This window comes from Pungitius pungitius, chromosome 8, assembly GCF_949316345.1.
Source record: "Pungitius pungitius chromosome 8, fPunPun2.1, whole genome shotgun sequence".
NCBI lineage: Eukaryota > Metazoa > Chordata > Actinopteri > Perciformes > Gasterosteidae > Pungitius > Pungitius pungitius.
In genome coordinates this window covers 8790375-8811972 of record NC_084907.1, presented here as the reverse complement: position 1 = coordinate 8811972, position 21598 = coordinate 8790375, and the positions used below count along the sequence as shown (strand labels likewise).

The 21598-nt window shown below is 41.6% G+C and overlaps 1 protein-coding gene and 1 long non-coding RNA gene across 5 annotated transcripts in view; both read right to left on the bottom strand.

The window, feature by feature from the left end:
• The window catches only part of LOC119229756 (receptor-type tyrosine-protein phosphatase gamma-like), a 389594-nt gene that overhangs the window by 169270 nt on the left and 198726 nt on the right, over positions 1-21598 (bottom strand). Inside the window, exon 1 of one of the 4 annotated variants that reach the window (XM_037490436.2) lies at positions 3319-3481. The exons of the other annotated variants lie outside the window; for them this stretch is intronic. The gene's annotated coding sequence lies outside the window, so the exon portion shown is untranslated. Of the gene's footprint in view, positions 1-3318; positions 3482-21598 lie in introns of those variants that run through there. 4 annotated transcript variants of the gene reach the window in all.
• On the bottom strand, positions 15974-18905 carry LOC119194039 (uncharacterized). Its single transcript, XR_005114124.2, has 3 exons — positions 18850-18905; positions 18702-18784; positions 15974-16166 (listed from the first exon to the last, which is right to left on the bottom strand). It is a non-coding gene; the product is annotated as an uncharacterized LOC119194039 (long non-coding RNA).

The window sequence follows — 21598 nt, the reverse complement described above, 5'->3', positions numbered from 1 at the left end:
GCTTCTGCCAGACAAGCTGGAGACAATGTGCTGAGAGAAAGAGCACTGAGTTGTTTCCTCCACTGTAACTACATTTGAGCGAGGTCTATATCCCTCTCCTTCTAAGAGCTACTCCCTTCAAAAGGAGTGGAATAAACAGCTAATGTGGTCCTAGACTTCCTCTTCCTTCCACTGTGCTATAGTTAAAACCCCATCAACGCAGCACGCAGCTTCCTTCCCCAACGTGCCCACCTTTGGCCCACCGCACTATGCGTACCATAAATCAACACTGGCAACAAATAACATTACAATCATTCAGTAATGGATTGCACCTTTCACTGGGGGTTTGCACGATCCATTAAAATTCAATTTAGCCCCCACACTTATTTCTTCAAACAAGTAAAGTGCCAGTCATCATTTTGTGATGCAGAGAGACTAGAGCACTTCTGGGCTGGGGAGATTGATGAGAAGAGAGATTAACACTTCATTTTCGACACCACTTGAGAAAGCTGGACCATAATGTGATAAATGGACTGAAAAGAGAGTTAGAAGGAAAGAGGAAGAGCAAAGAGAGTACCGACAGATTGAGAAAAAAAATGAGGAAGAGTGAAGGTTTCAGGCCCTGGGCAGCAGGTGCTGGTAGACGGTGAGTGGAGATGGATGAGGCAGAACATGGACGCTACATCCATCACCAGAAGAACAGACTGACATTCACCCCGTCTGGCCAAAAACAGTTTGGTGCATCTTTGTAATAATTTTAGATCTCTTTGGGGTCAGTGTGCAAACTTTTGGTCTTTTTTTGGTCATCTTTTGTGTATTTGTAGTTACTTTTACCAATTTGTGCTCAGTGTTTATTTAAGGGTTGTTTTATTTTGTAGTATTTTTGACAATATATATATAAACAGTTATTCTATATTTTTTGTCGTAGGTTATATTATCAAGTCTGGGTTTATCATATTTCATGAGATGTGCAGATGAGTTTAGTATTACCATCTATCACTCACGGTGTGAGTTGGTTTCCTATTTTATTTAGTAGTTTCCTGCCTCTCGTGTCCCTGGATTAACTTTACTCCCTGCCATGGTGTATTTTCCCCTGGGAGTTGTAACTATCTGCCGTGCCCGATTGTGTCCTTCCGTGTCCAATCACCTGTACCTCCGCAGTGTATTTAAACAAGGTGTGTCCCTTGTCAGTTCTAATGAGCAGTCTTTTGGTTTATCGTGTATTCCTGGTGTATTTCTGTTTGTCACTAGACGTTTTGCTATTCAACTTTAAGTGAAGCATTTTGGTTTGGAAATCTGCGTTTAAGTCCGCACTGTCTCCTATACCTGAACTTCCCTGTGACCATCTGGATCTTGAGTTTGAGTGAGACCTCTACGCCCCTATTGGTTGTTTTAAATGATTTGTGTTACTACACATGTGAAATATTTTAAACATTTTAACTTGTTTGTGATTAATCATGTTCATACAAAAGTGAGGATTCAATTTAAAGCCAGAATAGCTACATAAACACATGTATCATAAATGACACCGCATACCGCCAGTGTTTAGTTTATGTATTCCTTTTGTGCTTCTATTTCTAAAGGTGTTTTCTGAACATTTGACTTTCCTGGCTGGCATGAGATTAACATTTTGATCTGTTCTTATCTCATGCACCTGCTCAGCTGCTGGAGCTTGTGCCTGACTTCTTTTCAGTTCAGGAGTCATATACTCTGACCATGGAGAATTCAAACCAGATATTAAACACATCAACAAAGTCATTTTAGTTGGCTCAGATCTCAGGAAGCTAAGCTTCAGCGTGCCCTGTGTTTATCGCCTGAGCTCAGTTATCGTCCTTTTTGCAATTTGTACAGTTTTTTGGTCTTTAATTATTAATGTGCGTGTTGTTCCTCAAATTTTATTGTGTAACCTTTCATGTGCCGCTTCTTGGATCTTGGAAAAGAGCGGCTGTTCACCTGACTGCAGTTACAATTAAGGTCAAATGCAAAATACAAGTATATAGCCAGCAGGTCAGGAGTTCAAATTTAAGGGCAGCTATTTCAATGGGGGAGGGGGTGGGGGGGGGGTTAAGTAAGGGTGTCGCCTCTCATACACTTAGCTCTCATCTTTTTGTCTTTTTGCCCCACTTCCTCCCAGTTAATAAGGCTGCATGTTGCTTCTTCCAGATCAATATTCCCCACAGGATGACCAACACAATAGCTGGTCCATTCCATTTTAATCAAAACGTTCCGCTTGTCTCTCATTTATTTACTAAATCGGGCTATTATTTGTCTATCATCATTTATCATGTATAACTTTTGTGAAGGTGAACCTCTTGAAAAACAATGTCAACTGTAATCTTATTTTGGGGACAGTAACTAAGAATTCATCACATAAACACAAAGTGGCACCTTTAATTTGAATATGTTACAACATTTTGACGTTATTTCATGAATTTTTGATTTTGGCCCACATATTTGTCAAAGGTAAGACAAAATTCCATTTTTATTTACCAAGACTGTCACTGAAAGCATCCATTAGGGATAGCACTCCATGTGCATATCACATATCACATACCCCACCATATTGAGAAAGTACCAATCTACAGCAGAAAATATGTTCTCCTTTTATGATCCCTGTCAATGGATCGATCTCTTGGCTCGTTAGTGTGACTCCGCAGCGTGGTTCTCGCAGACCGCTGTCGGGCATTTTTCTCTCCAACGTGCGCTCAATGAGCAACAAACTGGACCAACTTCAGCTATTGGTGAGGAGAGACTTTTCTACATCCTCCGTTTTGTGCTTCACGGAGACTTGGCTCTGTGGATCGATACCGGACTACGCGCTCCAGCTGGCGGGCTTCAAGCTGCTCAGAGCGGACCGCAACAGGGTGCTCTCCGGCAAGACGAAGGGTGGAGGAATCTGCTTCTACTCCAACACCAGCTGGTGCAACGACCTAACAGTGATCCAACAACACTGTTCTCCTGATGTGGAATCGTTTATCATTAACTGTAAACCCCTTTACTCCCTGTGAGTTCGCTTCATTCATCCTGCTCAGTGTTTACATGCCGCCGCGGGGCGACGAGCGGACCAACCCAGACTCTCCCAGACCTTTGTTATTGTCCTTGGGGACTTTAACAAAAGAAACCTCAGCCATGAGCTCGCAAAGTACAAACAGTCTATGACATGCCTATGCTGGATCACTGTTACACCACAACTGTTCAAAATTATGGGAAAGGGTATTCATTTGGACCACCTAAACCAGTTTTAGGGACTTCAATGGATTCTTACATTTGTAAAATTGTGGAAACACAGCATGAAATGGTCTTACAAAGCATTCGCATACATATACATAAATGACTTACCATAAGGCCATCATGACTTGACTGAATACCTAGCGTTTAAGCTCATTTTTAAATTGCCAAATTTTAAAATTAGCCAACACACGAGGCGCCATTTTAAAACTACAACACCGTCGCAACAATGTCGCCGCGCAGCATTTACTTTAACAGCCACATATCGAGAAGCAGGAACAGGGTCGGCTGTATGTCCTCCATTGTTGTTTGCGGTTAGCTTTCAGTTTTCGCGAGATCGAATGACGTCAATCTACTTTCCGTCCAATACTACGCCTATCAAGTGACGTTACCACTACTTTCTGGAATACACCACGCCTATCAAGTAAGGGTACTGTTGACGGTGGAAACACTCGCCAAATCATGGTTAACAAACCCGATCCCTACCGACCCGACCTGCACCGTACCGCTCGGTGGAAACGCGCCATGATGGACTACTGGCTCCATCTGAGTGACCCGTGCTGCAGATCCCGTAGAAAGAGTCCGACTCTGCTAACTGAGCAACAGACACTTTCATTATGCTGCTGTCAGGAGCCTCCGCTGGCCATTCACACACACAGGCACATGCACAGACAAACACACACAAATAAGCAATGTTGAAGTCTTTGTGTTACCTCATGGCCGCAGCTCCTTTAACAATTTATTTTGCTTTAGGTATTTCTCAAGAATGATGACAAGATCCCCAACAATATAAATATATATGTCTACTCAGCATACTCACAACACCCCCTGTGTCACAGAAGAAGAAATCACTGTAATAGATGTACTGGGAGAAAACCAAAAACAGCTTCACTGTACACTCACCGGCCACTTTATTAGGTACCCCATGCTAGTAACGGGTTGGACCCCCTTTTGCCTTCAGAACTGCCTCAATTCTTGGTGGCATAGATTCAACAAGGTGCTGGAAGCATTCCTCAGGGAGTTTGGTCCATATTGACATGATGGCATCACACAGTTGCCGCAGATTTGTCGGCTGCACATCCATGATGCGAATCTCCCGTTCCACCACATCCCAAAGATGCTCTATTGGATTGAGATCTGGTGATTGTGGAGGCCATTTGAGTACAGCGAACTCATTGTCATGTTCAAGAAACCAGTCTGAGATGATTCCAGCTTTATGACATGGCGCATTATCCTGCTGAAAGTAGCCATCAGAAGTTGGGTACATTGTGGTCATAAAGGGATGGACATGGTCAGCAACAATACTCAGGTAGGCTGTGGCGTTGCAACGATGCTCAATTGGTACCAAGGGGCCCAAAGAGTGCCAAGAAAATATTCCCCACACCATGACACCACCACCACCAGCCTGAACCGTTGATACAAGGCAGGATGGATCCATGCTTTCATGTTGTAGACGCCAAATTCTGACCCTACCATCCGAATGTCGCAGCAGAAATCGAGACTCATCAGACCAGGCAACGTTTTTCCAATCTTCTATTGTCCAATTTCGATGAGCTTGTGCAAATTGTAGCCTCAGTTTCCTGTTCTTAGCTGAAAGGAGTGGCACCCGGTGTGGTCTTCTGCTGCTGTAGCCCATCTGCCTCAAAGTTGGACGTACTGTGCGTTCAGAGATGCTCTTATGCCCACCTTGGTTGTAACGGGTGGTTATTTGAGTCACTGTTGCCCTTCTATCAGCTCGAACCAGTCTGGCCATTCTCCTCTGACCTCTGGCATCAACAAGGCATTTCCGCCCACAGAACTGCCGCTCACTGGATGTTTTTTCTTTTTCGGACCATTCTCTGTAAACCCTAGAGATGGTTGTGCGTGAAAATCCCAGTAGATTAGCAGTTTCTGAAATACTCAGACCAGCCCTTCTGGCACCAACAATCATGCCACGTTCAAAGTCACTCAAATCACCTTTCTTCCCCATACTGATGCTCGGTTTGAACTGCAGGAGATTGTCTTGACAATGTCTACATGCCTAAATGCACTGAGTTGCCGCCATGTGATTGGCTGCTTAGAAATTAAGTGTTAACGAGCAGTTGGACAGGTGTACCTAATAAAGTGGCCGGTGAGTGTATATTCAGCAAGCCAAGGACCAAATTTGGAGTGTACTATTGTAGAGTGCTGGAGGATGAAGATACATTTAATTTGAGGTCTGAAAAAGTTTTTGTTCTACGATATAAAATACTTTAGTAAATACATTTTTGAGTATCTCAAAAAGGCCGTCCAAATAATTGCCTAAATATGATCACTAGAGCACTAGCCCTATACTGTAATCGGTGGTGAAGTCATGTGACCATTTAGGGATGGGTTTCATTTGTGGCAATAAAATCATTAGGGAACCCCCCTGACTGACTCTGACACCCATGTTCATTCATTCACTTTGTCACTTTTGTCAGGACGCGGGTGTGAGGGCAAGGAGGCTCAGACGTGGAGTATTGGAAAAAATAAAAGGACTTTAATAGTCAAAACTCTAAATCAAAATCACTCCAACCGAAAAAAGGACCGGAAGGAGGCAAAAACAAAACAGACAGAAACAGGGACCTGGACTTGAAAACACAGACTTACTTGACACATAGACATTCAACATGTAATGACGCCACACAAGACAAGATACTCACAGGGCTTAAATACACAAGGGAGGTGCAGGTGATTGAACACAGGTGGAAACGATCAGGCACGACAGACAATTACGGGGGAAGACAGGACAAGGCAGGTGAAGTGAAGTTACCCAGGAACACAAGAGACATGAAAACTACAAAATAAGACAAGCAGACCCAAACCGTGACAACTTTCATTTGTCACTCATCACTTTGTTTAGCTGGTGCACTTTATCTCTATTTTTATCTTATCTCCTCTAACTTACTAACCCATAGCTTTAGCTTTAGCGTACTAACCCATAGGATATATTTTATTATACTTTTATTTTATTTTTATCTTATTGGTGCACTATGTCATTATTGTACTGTCTTCTGTCATGCACCAACTGCCAAGACAATTTCCAGGTATGTCTAACATATTGTGGCAATAAACGTTTCTTGTTTCCTGATTAATTAGGTATTACCTGTTTGTTTAAAACATATACTGCAAAACACCTAATATCACTTAGCCTGACATTTTTTATGTTCAATTTATTTATCATACACTCTTTAAGGGATCACAAGAACAGCCTTAGGTTCTCGAACACAGCCCTCGTAGAGGGTTCATTATCGCCTTATTGCCCTATGGAGCCCATACTGCTAATAACTTTACTTCCTGAAGAAATATTATAAAATTTCTGAGGAAAAGAAAAATAGCAATTTCAGAGAGAAGCAAACAGAAAGGTGTACAACGTGGAAATATATCAATAAAGATAAATCCAGAAAGTCAGACTGGTTCAGCAGTGGAAACGGGTCAAAAGATGAAGACGGAAACTGGAGGTACAGATAACAGTTTAAAAGTAAACCACTACAAGGTGATCAAGAACAAAGACAATTAAACGTAGGAACAGCAGTGTTCCTGTGAGGCTGGGTAAAAAGATAAAGCAGCATGTGAATACATTCAGCATACCTTTAGCAGCTAGCATAGCATAGAGGTGCTAAAATCAGTTAATGGTGTGCTAATGTTAGCTCCAAAGGTTTTGGATATAAATGTATTATTTAAAAACATAGATCTCTTTCCAACCTATCTTGGTAACGTGTATCAATACTACACCATTTTCTACCTCTTTCCTTCCATTTTCCTTCTTGCAGCCATCCTAAAATTCCCTTACTGTCCACTTCAGGTACTCCTCACCCTTCTTTTGGGAGCAGGTAACTCAGTATAATGATCCTTAATATCCTATTAGATTCAAAACAAATGCCTTTTTTGTGCTGCCCACCCATGACAGATTCTTGAATCTGGCAATTAAATATATAGTTTGCAGATTCAACTTCCAAAGAAGAGGGATGTGCTGAAGACTATATTGGAGACAACATAGGAAATAAATGGATGGATGGACATTTACTTTTTTTAGGGTAAATTACTTAGCCACATTTATATTTACAGGTTGAGAAATAAAAATACAAACCTGAAACGTGTACAAAGAAAATAGAACAGTAATAAATTAAATTAAAGCAATAACTTAACAGTGTGTGAAGATCTAACTAGACAAGCAAACAGTATGACCTGTAGTTGTGTGTGATTGATTTGGCCAGAGGTTATTTCTAAGTCTTATCGCAGTTTGTAGGAATGTCTGTACTTGTGACAGCAGAGCTGCTTGAGTCTTTTGGAAAAAGTGCTCTGTTGGACCTACAGGAAGAGTTGGAGAGGCTGCTCCATAGTTATCCAGTATGGATAACCATTGATTCAGTGTCCTCCTCTCCACCACCTTTTTCAGACTGGCCAGTTCTAATGATGGAGTTTCCCTTCTTAACCAGTTGGTTCTGTTTCACCTGAGAGTCCATGTCCAAGGGACAAGTTCCAATAGAAATATTGTGCACTCAACACAAATCTGCACTTCTCTATATGAAAATACTCCAAAAACCACTCCAACAAGTCATAAAATATATGCGAATTAGTCCAGAAAATGTGCACACAAAGGAAACAACACACTGACGCGCTAGCAGAGACGACGCTTAAGATGCTAAAATTAGTATTATTTCTCTCAGACAAACCTTGCCAAAACCACAGAAAAAAAGACTCATGACTGCCCCTTAACTTTGACGTTTTGAACGAAATTATGAAATAATATGTTTGTAATTTCAGTGAGATACATTCTGCTGCCATTGTAAGCACACCATAATCAACCAAATAATGTTTTAATTAAGGGTTTTATAAACAAAGCACATGCACATTGTAAACCCCCTCCCCCACTAAAACAAACTATTAAAACACTTACCAATTGAGAATAGATCACTTTCCGACCCCTTGGTTTAAATACTGCTATCAAGCCAGTGCATCCGAAGGTTAAATAATCTTAAATAATCTTGCCACTGCATCCTTGGGTATCTATTGACTGTCTCCATGCCCATGTATCCATCTGAGAAAAACAACAAATTAGGGGATCTATACTAGAGGTTGTAAGCCTTGACCCTGACAGCCTCATGGCCAATTAGGCCTTCTGATAATGGGACTTAATTAACCATGCATTTGTGCTCAAGTGAGCAATCCTGGAGTTAGTTGAGCAAAGGAAGAAGAAAATGGGCTGTATTAACCACAAATCCAACCCCTGTATGTTGCACTAACCTTAACTATTAAACAACCACTAGAATTAACACAAGAATGTTTGTCGTTTTCATTTCCGAGGGTTTTGCATCAGAGCTCGCTTTGTTTTGCACCTTATTGTATGTGTATTGTGATGTAAAATATATTAAAATCCATCAAATGGACAGTCTGTATTTGAGCTTAGCCTTTCGCCACTATGCTCAGAAATGTTGTTTTCTAAATCACGTTTTTTTTTCATCTGGAAGAAAAGGCGATGTTTCGAATAGACATAGCTTTCTAAATGTAAAAAAAAATCAAGTCAAACGAATCACTTAGCGTTATCTGAAACCTTGCATGCATCCAAGCTGTTACTCTTACTTTGTACTGTGGACCCTGCCTCCTGATCGATAGATGTTCACCCTGGCTGAGGATAGGCTATTGATTGAAATCAATTATAGACCCATAAACTTAATGAGCTTGGTCAACATCTATGTTTGTGGGGCAGCCGGGCCGCACGCTTGATTGGATGTCCTTAAAGATGCTGCAGCGCTGACAGTAATAAAACTTCCATCTATCGGGATCTTTGGGGAAAGCAGAGTCTGTTTCTGTATTGATAACACAGTTACTGAGTGACTCAAACCTGAACTTCCAACACTACCTTGACGGTTGTGGGATTTGTCTAAGTCGGCCTTCAAAGGAGCAATGAAAAGAACTCGATACTGACCCCTTTATTTGACCATTTGCAGTCATGGAACACACTAATAATTGCATTAAAGTAACAAGCAAAGTAAACAAAGTAACACACGTCGCCCATCGTGGTACCCATCAAAAAAGAGCTCACCCTATTTTCTTTGAGATGTATTCTAAAGATTTGTAGTTCTACTTAAATAAAGTTTCAACTCTGAAAAACCATATAATTGCTGAAGAGACTGCCAAATATCCACACAATTCTGTATTTATTCACAAAATTTATGACTTAGTCATGTGCCAGAAAACTGTTTAGTTTCTGGCTGTACTTTGTCCAACTCTACGTAACCCACAACCTCATCTGTACACAGATACCTTATAGCTTGTAGCAATGTGCTTATTTGCTCTTTAAAGAAGCAGATTCTATGCATCTACAAGTAAGTGGATGGACATGGACCCTCTGCATCATTGCACTAGACTTACTTGTTTGTGTTTCTTTTCTTTTTACCTGTACACACAGAAACACAAAAAACAGCTCACAAAAACAGCAGGTCCACTGCAGAACACTATCTGCTGGGGCTGGCAGGTTTGGTGAGACATTTTTGAAAACAGTAAGAGCTTATGACCACAGAAGAAAAACAAAACTCACTTCTTAACAAATTAAATATTTGGAGGGACAACTAAAAAAAACAAGCAAAAAAGAAGGGTACAAATTGAAAAAAAGGAAGAAAAGGTTAGAGAGGCAAAGGAAAGAAGAGAGAATGAAAGGATTTGATGAATAGGTGCTAAATGGTGTGAATAATTGTTAGAAGTGGTAATCTAATGAGATGAGCAAGAGAGTGATTGCAAAAGCCAAGAGGATTGTGGCCCTCCCAACATGCCAGTCTAACAATGCTTGGCTCATGCTAATAATGAATGACGTAATATGTGCAATGAGCAGTGAACAAACATGGAAAAGAAGGGCTTAGTCAGTACAAAAAAAGAGGCAGAATTAGTGACATTGAGGTTCTGTGCATACAGACCTTTGCCTTCATCCTCTTATGTCTAAGAAATTCAACCTTCAAGAACTACAAACTGGTCCCTGGAGATCGCGAGGAGCAACCGTCATTGCAAAAAGTATACAAATTTATTTGCAAAAAATTGTAGTTAATGTCATTACATTAGGTATCATTTAGCTGACTTTCATCCAAAGCGTCATACATTGCATTTTTAAGCCATTGTATTTTACATTTTGCCTAGAGAGCAATTTGGTGTTGGGTGTCTTGATCGGGGACACTTCGACATGAGACATGGAGGAGCTAGGGTTTGAACCTCCAACCTTGCAGTTCCCAGCGCACCCACGTGCTACCATCGCCGCTGTCATCTGGCTAACCTCAATAGAAGTGTGTTTAAGATGCATTCACGCTTTGCTGTGGTCTGGGTATCTAAAATCCTGATTGATATTTAGTCAACAGGGTTTAATGTGGTGGTGACATGGTTAGGTTGTTTTTCTAATTTATCCTTGGTCACTATAATGTTACAACTCCAGTGATTATTTTAGTCCAAGGATCAAAACTCACCTCAATAGGTTTGTCAAATCAGTGAGCTTTGCTGTAAGCCTCTTTGGTTCAAACAGAAGTTAGCCTGCTTTGACATACACTGTGGCGTTCGCTCTGCCCTGATGTTTTTCCATGTTTTTCATCTGAACTGGGATTCCCATTATGCGGTTTATCATGAGACAAGTCCAAAAGCATTCCGGATGGGAGGGGAATAAAAACAAAGCTGTAGAAAGGAATGCAGTGGCAGTAGAAGTAACGGCACTATTAGTATTCTTTGCATTTCTTAATAACTGCATTCATGTAAGATAGCACACTGCTGGTCTTCTTGATGAACTTGAATCAAAGATCTGTCGTGGTATCTGCCTCAGTCTCCTCAGCAGATAGTCTGCTCTGACCCTTTTTGAAGAGTGCACAGATGTGATCTGTCCATTTGTTTATTGTTCAAGTGAACACCGAGGTACCCACAATGTCAATGCCGTTCCCTGGATGTTCACTGGTACCGGAGTGTTTACCCCGACAGAAGTCCACCACCAGCTCCTTTGTTTTACTAGAGTTTATCTGGAGGTGGTTAAGCTGGCACCATCCTAAAAAGCCCTGGTTGAGTTCTCTGTATTTCCTGTCATCACCGGCGGAAATGAGACAGATGATTGCAGTCACCAGAGAACTTCTGTAGGTGGCAATTAGCAGAGCTATATTTAAAGTCAGAGGCAGGGTTCGAAATGACTTAGGACTCTTGGGGGGTCCCCTAAAATGTAACTATAAAAAATACTGAAGACTACCTTGCTACACTATATACTGCAGGCCAAATTATATTGACATATTTTGAAGGTGAGATAATGGTCTTGGGATGTTTTTCATGGTTTGGGCTGGTCCCAGTATTGTAGTGGTGTCTGGAGAAGTGGATTGGCTATAATCAAACAGGTAACCCTCTAATTCTGGACCAACAAAGTTACAGCACCTTATATAAATCCCTGACATGACAAAGTGGATAACAGGTCATTCTTTCCTTGAGCAAGGAAGTTAACTAAGTTACCTAAATCCAGCAGGTGTCCTCATTATGGCAGCACCATGCACCTTCAAAGGGTTGGATGAAATACAAATGGCATTTCTCATCCCTTATGTTAATACAATTTGTAAAACAACTAGCCGCTGGATTGAATAATAATGATGTCTATAAAGACTGTACCTACATTAGATGTTTTACTTTGTTTTAAAGTAGTCAATCTATAACCTGAACTAAAATCTTTAGGGACACGTTTAAAAAAAAAAGTAAGATATTCTAACATGACCGAAAGCCATTAATATGACAATAATCCAATAGTAACCACATTATTCAAAATCGACATGTTAAGTGACCAGGCACATATTTGATTTATTTGTTAACAACTTCATCAGGTTAGTGTTAACTGGGGTTGGAGAGAAGACCTACAGGGCACCCCTGCTTCTTTTTTTTTAGTTAGTAAAAAAAAAAGGAAACGATAGTGAGCTCAACATTAAATGAATTATTAATAATATAATAACAATAACTTATAACAAAAACTTATTTCACCAGTAAATTACTGTTAAACAACAAAAACAATGGGAAAAGGGTATTTTACAACACCTTCGAATGCAGCACGAATTTCACGTGAACGCAACATCTGTTTGTTTTTCAGACAACGGCAGCTACAGACTGTTCAGTGAAACACAGACACACTTTACACCGTTTAACTGTCAGTATTTTAACCGTTGTTGCTCCATTGACATATTTAAAATATGTATATACTTCAGCTGCTAGCTAACGGTAGGCTAACATACCTGCTGTCCAGTGTAGTGTTTACTAGCGTCCCGTGCGGCGCTGTTTCACTTCCCTCTAACGTCCGTTTTCGGAGCATCAGGGAGAAGCGGGAGGCATTTAAGTGGCATCTAAATAAGGCACCGAAATCAGAGTTACTATTCGGTCTGGTAGATAACGGCCGTTAAGACACCTGTACCGTATTAGCCCCGGGTCTCGGGATTTTCATTAGGGTTCTTTAGATTTCACTCTTTGTGAGGCTTCGTTTTTGCCGCGTTCAATGACCTACGTGTCTGCGTCACAGACTGTACTGTTTACTCCGGAGGACCACGACAACAATCTGTGACGCTATTAGCTGCCCTGATTGCTGCTCAATCGCGCTAGGAAATAAAGTAATTTTTTGCTATAAATATAAAACGTCACTAAAGACCTATAATTACACAATCATTTTTAATGTTAAAAATATTTTTTGGGGACCCCCCAAAATCTAAAAATAAATTCTTATGGGGGGTCCCCAATGGCTTATGGGGGGTCCGGGACCCCCCCAGACCCCCCTCATTTCGAACCCTGATTAAACCTCTTCTTAAGAAACCTACTCTAGCTTCAGAGGTGTTGGCTAACTACAGACCCATCTCTAATCTTCCCTACCTCGCTAAGATCCTTAAGAAATCTGTCACAAATCAATTATGTGACTTTCTACAAAACAATGCTTTGTTCGAGGATTCAGGATTTCGAATGCATCACAGCACAGAAACGGCACTGGTGAAAATTAGAAATGATCTTCTACTTGCATCGGACCAAGAACTTGTCTCTTTTCTTGTCTTGTCTTGCTGGACCTCAGTGCTGCATTTGACACCATCGATCACCGTATCTTGCTGCAGAGACTGGAACACTTGATTGGCATCAAAGGAACTGCACTCAGCTGGTTTAAATCTTATTCATTGGATCGATCCCAGTTTGTGAACGGTGAATCATCGAGGACCACCAATGTTCACTGTTGGTCACGGAGTCCCACAAGGTTCTGTGCTTGGACCGATTCTATTTACCCTGTATATGCTTCCTTTGGGCGACGTTATGAGAAAACACCGCATAACAATACTCAACTGTATCTATCGATCAAGCCAGAAGACACCAACCAGCTTGTTAGACTTCAGGATTGTCTTGGAGACATCAAAACTTGGATGACCTGCAACTTCCTGATGTTAAACTCGGAAAAAAAGGAAGTTATCATGATAGGCCCAGAGCGCCTTCGAAGTCAGCTGTCACGTGATACAGTCTCTATGGATGGAATTGCTCTGGTATCCAACAGCACCGTCAGAAATCTTGGAGTTCTCTTCGACCAGGATATGTCCTTCAACTCTCATCTAAAGAAGACTTCAAGGACTACTTAATATATCGAAAATCAGGAACTTCCTGTCTCAAAGTGATGCAGAAAAACTAGTTCATGCATTTGTTACTTCTAGACTGGATTAATGCAATTCTTTGTTATCAGGCTGCTCTTGTAAATCGCTTAAACCTCTCCAGTTTATTCAGAATGCTGCTGCACGTGTATTAACAAGAACTAAGAAATGGGATCATATAACTCCTGTATGAACTTCATTGCACTGGCTTCCTGTTAAATCAAGAATAGAATTTAAGGTACTTCTCCTCACCTACAAGACTTGCTGGTGAGGCACCGTCTTATCTTAAAGAGCTCGTTACACTGTACTGCCCTTTAAGGCATCTGCGCTCCGTAGATGCTGGGCTACTTGTGGTTCCTAGAGTTTTAAAAAGTAGGATGGGGGCCAGAGCCTTCAGTTATCAAGCTCCTCTTTTGTGGAACCAGCTTCCACTTTCAGTCCGGGGGGCAGACTCGGTCAGTTCATTTAAGATAATGCCTAAAACGTTCCTCTTTGATATTGCTTATATTTAGGGCTGGCTCAGGTTAGCCTGGACCAGCCCTTAGTTAAGCTGCTCTAGGCTTAGACTGCCGGAGGACTGCTTAGGACACGCTGAGCCCCACTCTCACACTCTCACTCTCTCCTTCCACAATCATCCATGTTTTAGTTATGTACATCACTAATTTCAGCTTCTTTCCGGGAGTTCTTTGTGCTTTCTCGCCAAGCAGGTCTCCGTGGATCATAGTTTCGTGCGGACCCTGGTTCTGACTCCTGGCATGGCTCTGCTGACACCTGCTGCTGCCATCACCATTAATTTAAATATGATTGACATTACTGTCATCATAAACATCTTTCTGCTCTCCCTCCCCACAGAAGCCTCTGTGGATGTTGGTTCGATCTGATGGTGGTTGTCCCTGCAGTGGTCCTGCCATACACCTGTTCTGCTACTTGCAATTACTTGTATCATCTCTGTTAGAGGAGCTGAATGTATTGTACATTTTACATTGTTGACTATGTACACATGACATCCATTGCATTCTGTCCATCCCGGGAGAGGGATCCCTCCTCTGACGTTCTCCCTAAGGTTTCTTCCCTTTTTTCCCCATTGAAGGGTTTTTTCATAATTTGGGTTTTTCCTGTGCTGATGTGAGGGTTTCGGGACAGAGGATGTTGCATGTGTACAGACTGTAAAGCCCTCTGAGGCAAATTTGTAATTTTGGGCTATACAAAATAAAATTAATTAAATTGAATTATTCAAACCCACTGACATTTGAGTGAAAAAACCTAAGTGTGGAACAGCGTGTGAAAGAGAATGAAGATATCTCATTTTAACACATGCCAAAGCCTGATGTCCATGGACTTGTATTTAACCTACCCTAGCGCTGTTTGGGATGTGCATTACCTAATGGCCAATTCTTCAATATTGCACAAACTGGGTTGTGTCATACTGTATTTGCATAGTACCTGTGAGTTCTGCCTTGACCTATGGACATATAGAAGTGGTATAATTTTCTACTTTGAAAAATTCATGTGAGAGAGGGGATGTCAGATAATGTAAAAAGCTTTAACAGTCTTCAGGTCAGAGAAAATACAAAGGAGCAGACGGTGACCAATCAACTCCTCACTTAACATAAATTGCAGTTGTGGAAGGCAGTGCCAACAACTATTCCCATGTGTAACATATTGACAAAATACAAGATGTCTTGTTTAGTATCATAGGTTTCAAGACAGCTTGAACTCAACCTTTAGACCATAGGTGTCCGACCCAAGACCGAATCCAGCCTGTCGGGGGGGGGGTCCAGTGTGGCCCACCGGATTTGCTATTGTGAAAAATAACAGATTGTAGGTGGTCCTATACTTAAAATGAGTTTGACACCCCGGATTTAGACCATTAGAAAAAAGGGCCCCTCTTTAATCCTAAATCATTAAGGGTTTTCCCTCACACAGGGCGAAGTCTTGTGATAATAACGGTATGGTCCTTTAAATTGGTCAGCAGAGCACACGGAAGAAGAGCTGTAGGAGGTGGGTAAAGGACTTGTGCTGTAGTCAGGGAAATATCGCTCAGGCTGACAAAGATGCTTAGTTGGCATTAATGACTGAAGGGCTGCTTCGGCTCTGCGGCTGCAAACGTTTATGTCCAAAAACAGTGAGCTCCGTAGAGGCGGGATAATGAGGTGCATGAATAGAGATATATTCTTTATATTGATATACAAAGAGAAAAAAACAATAACAAGCAGAGTGCATTAGTGTATTTGCTTGTGTGTGCATCATTGAAATCTAATGTGGACAGAATGATAGTTGGGAACAATAGGAGCATGCGTGTGTGTGTTGTGGATCCGCCTTAAAATGGGATTTCTTCTGCTCTGATTGTCTACACTGTGGACAGAAAAAAATTGATAAAAATTGAGATCCAACCATGGGAAAATGATTACAGAAAAAAACTAGTGAGAATTGTTGCGTCGAGACCCTTTGAAAGAGGAGCTAAAAGTCTTGTCAACTTCTATCAGGCTTGTCATCATCTTTTTGCTTCAGAGCAGCCCCCAGCAGAGGTGACAGCTGAGCTTATGAAGGGCTTCTTTTTATGACTAACCACTGTACAAGATCCAGTAACTGTGTTTATTCATGTCGACTGCAGCTTTTAAGATCCCAAACACTTGCTCATCATACTGTATGACATGAACACCTCTTGAATCAAAATTGGAACATTTCCTTTTGAATAAACACTTCTCATTTTATGCTGACATGATATTAATGGATGAGACACACAGAAGGCGAACACATTGATGTCAGCTCTATGGAGCATTTTGCACCCTGTTCTGTTTTTCAGCCCACAAACTTTCCGGCCTCAGCAGGAGAGCACTATGAGAAGCCCCATTGTGCATACACTACCTGCTCAGCACTGTGTGGACGACTGACAATGATGCTGGGGAGCACAGTGCTGCATTAAGCAGTTGTCTATTCTTAAGTTGCCGGAGACAAAACTCTTATCAAAGGAGATTGAACATATCCGAGTCGAAGTAGTAATGTTATAGCATTTCACTGTTGTCTTTCTAGTTTGCCACAGAGAAGGCAAACAGGATCAACAGATCACAGAGAAAGAGCTTTCCTATTTAATCTAGGCACTGTGTTATACAAAACACTTGGATCTGTAGACATTCATAAAGAGTTTGGCTCTGCACACAGACTTTGCCAATAAAGCCGAGTACAGCAGCCTGCTTTACCAAACAGTCATGTTGGCTTGCAGTGGTGCATGTGAGCAGGCTTTATATACAGCCAGTATCAGGTTGATTACTATTTAACTCAACCTATTCAAATATACAAAATGAGAAAAAGTCTTATTACCTGTTGTGAAGACGGCATCACAGAACATGCAAGAGAAACAAAGAAAATGAGTTAGCGGATTATTACATTTTGCTTTACATTTACAAAAACATGTAAACATTCAACAGAATTGTTGCCGGAGTATTCTGTTTATAGAGTAACTGCACAAGACCAAATCACGAGGAGAGATTTTCAGTATACTTTCAACTAACTGACGGCACATTTGAAAAAGTGTAGCAATGTCAGGAGGACGACCAAATAATCTAAATTAATATGCTAGCAACGCCACCGTGGGAATTTCACCCCCGGAATTAATAACATGGAGCACCTATTTAGGGTCAACAACAGGACACAGATTCGAACAACACCGGCACTAGACGTGATTCCATTATACACAATTACACGTTGTAGCAGACTGAGGGGAGTGGTGGTAGAAGGGAGGTATGTAGCGGCCCGGTAGTTCCACCCCCAAGCCTGCTATGGACCTCCCCCGCCTAACGAGGAGAGGCTGCCGGGAATCCGGGCAGGAGGAACTCAGCCATAAAGGAAGCAGGGAGAGTGAAGGAGGTTGTTGGGAGTAGGACAGAGCAGAGAGAGGTGTGGTGACAGCGAACGAACAAACGGAAAACTGAGGTAATTGTTGTGACTTGGACCGGCTGACTAACCCCCCCCCCGTGTATTGACCCCCTTTGGACGAGGACCCGATTGATGAACGACACGTGGACCCAACGACAAAGGGAGGGAACGGTGAAGTGTGGCTAAACCTCCTTCATTTGCCTCCAATAAAACACTACCCATTGTACTCCTGGTGCCGGCGTGTCTGATTGAGCGTGTGACGTGGACCCCCCCCCGGGTGTGCCACAACATTTATTTATAATTACATCATTCTTAAAATACAGTCTCCAGACAATTGATATGATCTATAAATTGATACATGATTAAACCAAAACAACGAGAAATGCTTAAAAGTCATCCATGTTACAAATAAACCAAACCAGGAAAAGGGGACAGAAGACTGAGGGCTCGCTGGCAGAGAGGACTACTGAGGAAAAGGTGGGGGTGGACAGTCTCTAATGTCACAGCAAAGAAAACAAAATAAAAGAAAACCACACAGCTGAATATATAATGAAATAATGTGAATGAAAACGAAGGGGACCGCCACCACCAGGCTCAGCCAACCACTCTTATCAGCAGCCCAAGCAACTCCTGTTCCTTAAATAAAGAAAACCATTAACACAAAATATCGGCCACGGGGCCCACACACACAAACAAAGAAAAAAATGATTAATTCACAAAACGAGTCCAGACAGAACAGCAGTGGAGGGGGTTTCCGCAATATCTTGGGGGCTTGCCTCCGCAGGTGATCCACTGGTCAGCCGTAGTGCTTCAGCGATGCATCATGACAGTGCCGCTTGGCTGCAGATCGGATTCAAATTAACACATTGCTAAAACAGCTGGCCAGAGCAACTGCAATCACAGTACAGATGAGACAGCCTACAGTCGGAATATGGTGTCACACTTAAGTAACTATACCCAGGCTGGAGAACCACGCTCTTTCAAGCCAAACTCAGTCGACAGGCTGGTGATTACCGTTGATGGCGCAGAACGGGGAGTTGCCACACCAGCTTCCTGCAGACACGCTCGCTCAGCCGCAACCTCCAAACCACGGCTGACTATGCAGACAGGAGCATCAGCTACCACCAAACAATGCCTAACAATTTATATTACCAAAACTTACCCAAAGCCCACAAACGCCACGACCAGGTGAGTCTCACAGAAACCCCCAAGCAAACATTGTACCCCCGAGAAGCAGTAAGATAGGCCCACCACAGGTAGATGCACTCATACATATACTCTCCAGGGGAGAGCCCCGCCCTGTGACCACAACAACGGGGAATAATTGTTTGCAGCTGGGTCTCCCACCGTGACTGGAGTTGCATAGGTGGCAAGCCACCTGAGTTAGACCAACCCACTAGACAGGTAGATTGAAGTGGACAGAGCCACTCTGTCACAAAAGCAATTAGGAAAGAGACTGAAAATGATTAGAATACAAACGTGTTGTAAACACGAAAAACAGAAAAAAAGGTAGGTGTTTTCCAGTAATTAGAACAGTGGCCGCTACCCCATCTAGGGAAAACACAGTATAATTTTACAAATGAATGTGTGCTTGTAACAGGAGTATCTAAAAAGCAAATGTTCTCTACAGAGCGCAATCTGAGATCAATGAGATTATGATAATAATTAAAATCTTGCACCAATGCTGCCAAAAAAGATGTTGCTAATAAAACAAAATGGACATGAAAGGAGGAATGAAGGAATGAAGATGAAATAAGCTTAAAAAAGGATTTTATTAGGATCAGTCATGAAGCACACTAAGAATATACGATTTCATTCTATTTGAAACTTTTACTGAGGAAGTACAATGTTGAACTTGAACATAAATTACTAAATCCTAAAGAACATTAGTAATCTAAGTCAGATGGTGGGCACAGTTAACATGATACCTTCTGTGTATGTTAACCTGCTAATTCAAGCATTTAGCTCAAGCACTATAGCACTTTCGTTTGTCTTTTGACTTTGGGGTCATTGTTTGGACTGCACGTTGGGGAAAATAAGAATAAAACTAATTCCAACCTTCTCTCTGTATTTTATTTTATTTGCAAATATAACATGTTTTTCCACTTAAAGGCTTTGGAAAAGAAATCAAATTAGTACACCAAAATATTTCATTTTCATTTTCAAATTGAAAACTCTCCCACACACCTGACTAAATAGGTGACCATTCCCGTATTGTATTCTCTTCTCCTCGCTTCCATGCCTCGGTTTCCCTCTCTGAGAATGAAAAACTTGTGAAAACCGGAACTGGTTTGTGGAGTGAACGGTTTGATTAGATTGCACCCTAACACAAATGGAGACTCCTTCCATTTTAGTAAGATTTGTGTAAACATCATGAACATGAAGATACATAGTCTGTTGGGCAAGAGTTATTGCTAGGTAATACACTGCATTCAAAGTGGTATGTGGAAGTGCGAATGAATGTTAAGGTTTTTTTTATTCTTGTCATTTTTATCATTACCATTATGCTGCTCTTGTTTTTTTAATTGAATTTGCGTAAAACCAGTGAGTGCATGTGATACAAGCTTTGAAAGAGAACCGTAGAAGTGGGCAGAAAGGCCTGCTAGCCAGGGCGTATGGTGCTCTGCATATAGAAATGTGGTCCTGCAGCATGCACAGGTGGAGACTCAACGTTGACTCTTGAGGCGTGGATCAAAATTGATCTCGCAGGCGGGGATATCCGCTTCTTTGAATTGCACTGATCGTGAAGCGTGCCTTAAATCAGAAACAGCCAAGTCCTGTTAATCCCCAGGTGCTGTAAAATAAGTAGTCCCCAATCACCAGACACATTTGATTTGATAGACACATTAAAGACGGGTCCGCAACTTATTTTCTAACACTATTCTTCGACAAAAATGTTTGGGGACCAACACCCGCAAAAGATGATGTGTTAGTCACATTCTAGGCATATTCATTAGTTGCAAACAAATAAATTCAGTTTACCAGAAACATCATCGCCTTTAATGAACTCGCTCCACAAGACTGCTGATAGCTTCTAAAAGTAATGTTGTGTATTATCAGTAAGAAGAGCAAATGAGCTTACGTAAATGTAGGGTTGAGGAAGGACAGCGTAATAGGGGATGATGTGGTCGGTTTGTGCACAGTGGGGGTGGGGGGAGGGAACAAATCCTTCTAACTCGGAATTGTGAGGAAACACCAACATACATCTAGAGAGAGAGCTGAGGCACACAGAGCGTGTAATTAATGATATTCAGGCCGGTCCAGGTGGGAGATAAGCCGAGTCCCTGTTATTGAACACTTTCCCCAGGCCTTCCCATTACCTGGACCGACATAATGACTTTCTGAGCACCTCAACACCAGGCTTGGCTGCCATACAGCCTTCATCATCTTTCTCTCTTTCTCTTGGGTGTTGGGGAAATTGATGAGGAAGATGAAAAGCAGAATGGCCACCGTCATCACTGTAAAGCACTTCTTTGCTCTGTGAATGAGCTAATTATTTCCATGTCATGTTGGTCCTCTCTCCTAATGGATGTAATAATTATTTTTAAATTGGGTTTTAACATAATATAACAACGTAATAAGTAACCCTGACCGGATGAGACAAGAGAAATGCTCAATGTTTGCAAGTGATTCTTTCGGTATCCTTGGATTCAGATTTTTGTCAAAATTTAACATTGACGTTAATATGGACGTCTTAATAGTTTGAACCCATAGCCAAACAATGATGGTCACCATGACGGCTGCTGTACAATTTGATATTCACGGTGATGACATTAGTACTGAAACTGGAAGAAGAGCCTTGGACAGAGAGCACGTCGCCATATTTCAATCCTCCACTTCCTTGCCATCGATGAAATAAACGGACAGCTACATGTGTTGTTTGAAAATAATTTGTTATAATGGTAATTTGT